The sequence below is a fragment of the Hylaeus anthracinus genome, unplaced genomic scaffold (assembly GCF_026225885.1).
Source record: "Hylaeus anthracinus isolate JK02 unplaced genomic scaffold, UHH_iyHylAnth1.0_haploid 11997, whole genome shotgun sequence".
Classification (NCBI taxonomy): Eukaryota; Metazoa; Arthropoda; class Insecta; order Hymenoptera; family Colletidae; genus Hylaeus; species Hylaeus anthracinus.
In genome coordinates this window covers 14,661,491-14,665,513 of record NW_026534344.1, presented here as the reverse complement: position 1 = coordinate 14,665,513, position 4,023 = coordinate 14,661,491, and the positions used below count along the sequence as shown (strand labels likewise).

Here is a 4,023-nt window from a genome sequence, read left to right as displayed (position 1 = left end):
AAATCATTAAAAATAGTATTTAAACTTTTTCTTTCAATGCTATAAACTAAATGAACGATACTATGGCCATTATAGTTATATCGCAGACTGTAAATTATTTTGGATTCTTTATTCATTACCATTGATCTTTGTAGCGATACCTACTACGAAAAAGTAATTTTTAGAAAAACAACGTTATAGTTATAAATTCAAATGCGAGTTACCTTTGAAGTCTCATAACTTTGCTAAATTTAGCCAATTTCAATTCAATAAACTCGAAATGCATTTTGAATATATATGTTCAAATTAATGCAAATGAAAAAAAAACACAGTTTTTAAACGTCAGGAGTGAAATACTCTTTATTGTTAAAATCAGTTCACCAAGCGAATTGAAGCAGGCTCAAACACGTGAACCTAAACACGAGTTGGAACGCTCACGTGATTCACAGAGCCCTCTTTATCTTAATCTAAACTGACTATCGGTAGTTTTACAAGCGCATCAATATTGACTTTACCCGCCGCCAGTGCATGTTTGATGACCGTGTCACTGGCAGATCTTCGTTATGACTCATTGTCAGAGAGACGATGAATTGCACGAAACGACCTTTGTCGCCTTCTTTATTCGCGACAACGCTCAACTATTTACCGTTTTCCGTCGCCAGGACGTTCTTCCGTCAACTGTTGAGGCTGTAGAGGGTTGTTGAGGGTTACTGTGACTTTCGCGTGATACCTTGTTTCGCACACCCTTAAAGAGATTGCAATTGAATGTAGAAGAACATTTCGGAGGACGTTGTCATGCAAGGTTCTGTGACACCAGTCGTTTACCTCGAAAATGAAGGGTTCCGTTTTTGGCCAACGGCTTAAGCAGCGGGAAATTGGCAAGGTAACAATGGCCAACACCTGCGTTTCTAGCCCTGCCTCAAAGCGCTCCGAGCTCTTCCTACCTAATTGGGAACAATCGTGCAGGTACTACCGATATGAATGGGGCGTTTAGTCATTCGTCGATTCGCAGACAGAACGGATGACATCAGCGTTAATCTTTCGCAAAAACAGGGCTCTCTTTATGGGCCAATAACATGCATTTCACAATTGAAGGAACAACCGGGTTCTTAAGCTGATTACGTTAGGGATTCTTTCCCGAATTTTGACCAACCAATTGAAAAATTGAAATAAAAAGTAATTGTAATAAATTTTTATTTCAATTGAAACATTGAATTAAAAAGTAATTGTAATTAATTTCTACTTCAATTGAAAAAACAGATTTCAATCAAAAGCTATAAAGACAGTATTTGATAGAGGAATATCGTATATACGCAGTTTTATGTAGAAACAAATTCTTAACAAAACAGTAGGTACGAATGTGAAAATACTTATTGTTAGTGAAATATTTGGATTATTACTGCTAAGTTTGCAAATATTAAGTTTAAAATAATTTTAAGAGGTTATGTATACGATTCACATTATTTTTCAAGACAAACAAAAGTTTTCGTTTATATTTTTGAACGACCGACGGAATAACATAATTTGTATTTAAATATAAAAGTAGAATTTTGTTTTATAATTCTACTGTAATTACTATTAAACAAATGAAGAAAGCAAACTATAGGTAAATTAAAAAGTAAGAATGTATTTCGTAATGAAGTCTTTTGAAAATTGAATGATGAAACTATCCATGAATTTTCGTCTTTTATTTCCGCTTTTGTTACGTAATTAAATTTGATCCTAACTTGTATTGTCTTCTTGCGTACTATGAAATAAATATAGCTTATGTAAGTAAATGATTACTTCTAGATGGATTCGTACATACATATGTACATCAAAGGGTTCAATAAATATTACTTTCAGAAAATTTGTGTATTAAATTGTATTTATTTTCAGTAGCAAACAGGGACAAATTAAGTTTTTCTATTTAATTATGAATGTTAAAGAGCTGTTTACCTTTTATTCATCATTTGAAGTTTTTATCCAGATAAGTATCTTGCCCATCTCTTTCTTGGACCCTTATCTTGGATTATTAGTTTTAGATATTTATCGATCCTTATTTATCGCGATGGTTGTATACACTCTTTTGAACGACTGAGCTTTATCAACTGATGCATGATGGAAGAGGTCGAACTAGTGTTTGTCGGTTTCGTTCCGAAATGTGTTGACAAGTCACCAGGTCGCCTTATCTCCATGACGTGTTATGGATTTGTTATTCTACCTATTGCTTATCTGCATACCGTTGCGCCTGGTGCATTCCCTGCGATGCGTCATTGCGGGGCTCTGTTTGTACGAAGAATTATCGAATTTTCCAACGATGGCTGCGTTTACAATGCTTCAGCATCAAATTAATCAAATATTTTTGTTTGCAATGTATATGAAAATAAATATCGATTTTGAAGAATCATTCATTTGATATATGGACCGTTTATTTTGAAAGTGGTGTAAGTCCATTTTCTTTTGTTTCGAGAAAATTAAAGGTTAACATATCTGTTAATTAAAAAATTTAGGCAAATATATGAAGTCTGGCAATGTTTCTACTGTTTTATCAATATGTAATGTAATTTGGTTATATTATAATGGGTAATTCTGTTTTGATGCACATCTCGGTATGTACTACTATTTAGATAAGTGATGACAAATTAATGATATTTCAACCTTACAATTTTATTTTTAAACATTTTCATTCATTTCATTACATTTTAAGTATTATGCTATTATGTTTTTTAACTGATTTAACAAAGTCAAAAGTATCTTTAAATTATTCAAGTTTGAACATAAAGATATAAAAAAAGCAATAAAATTATTCATGTTCATTTAAAAGCTTTTAAGCTGAAATTAAATAATAAAGAATGAAAATATTTTTAAAATTAAAAGAAACTTTTCTATTAGCCACACATTTTTTAACAATTCAGCAGCAACTTATGTATCATTTTTCTTAAAATTATAATATTAATAGACGAATAATTACCAAGAATTTTTATGATTTTAAAAATACAGAAAATTCAATCCGATATGTTAGATATTCCAATATATATAATTAAACGGAACACACATTAGACAATCGTCAGAATTTTTATTCATTCTTCAAGCATAAATAAAATTGAGTTAATTTCCTTTATTAATTCTTTTTTCTGAATACTTGCGCGAAAATATATTTTTAACAATGTCCAAGTTTCGAAGAAAGGAATAAATTACTAATTAAAAATTTTAAAAGTTGTATTCCTTATGATAACAACAACATAATACATACATAGTACAATTAAAAAAAAGTAGCTTGAAAAGTGGGTCAATAAAGATTTAAAACTAAATAATTTGTGCGTATTCTCGAGTACAAAACTGTGTTTATTTTTTTATTTCACATTGTATAATGCATTCAATTTATTAAATAATACGTGATCTTGAAAAGACAGAAACAATTTCAAACCTGCGTATTTTGATTTGTTATATTATAACTGTTCCGGATCGCATACGCAAATAGTAAATTCTTATAATTTACATTATTTTTTTATCCATGGAGTAAATAATCTTTATAGAATATAATAAAAAAAATGACACAAGTGTTGTTAGTTTTAACGAAAATTCGAAACAGAGCAACGAAACACTATTGCTTGTAAATATTGTTGAAGGAAACGTAACACGTATAAAACAATAAATGACTTCGTTTTCGCAAATATTGAGAAACGTCTGCGTTTTTTCCTTCAACGGAGATTCGTTTCTAGCGTGGCTCTTAGTTTTGTTGTCCTGAGCTTGTTTACAAGGTTATTAACAACTAAGATTATCAGGTTGTAGACAAAGTACCTGAGTAACCCGCCAACAAACTGTAGCTCTGGGTTCTTCAAGATCCCGCAGGCCCATTGTTCTGCATTGCGTACCTGGCTCGTGAATCCTTTTGTCCTGGCCAGTCTTCGTCCAACTGTTTTCAGAGCTTCCACCGTTTATTTTTTTACACGTCCTTTTTTTCTACAACTCACATAGCGACGTATCTGACATGTGCGTGACAATCTTTGGAATATACAAACTAAATGGACAATATTAGACTTACTTTTATCGCTTAATTGG

At 31.4% G+C, this 4,023-nt stretch overlaps 1 long non-coding RNA gene across 1 annotated transcript; it reads right to left on the bottom strand.

Annotated features, from left to right (window-relative positions):
* Window positions 1-268: 268 nt before the first annotated feature.
* Window positions 269-2,090, bottom strand: LOC128889252 (uncharacterized). Its single transcript, XR_008460397.1, has 3 exons — window positions 1,918-2,090; window positions 805-923; window positions 269-724 (listed from the first exon to the last, which is right to left on the bottom strand). It is a non-coding gene; the product is annotated as an uncharacterized LOC128889252 (long non-coding RNA).
* Between the last annotated feature and the right edge of the window lie 1,933 nt (window positions 2,091-4,023).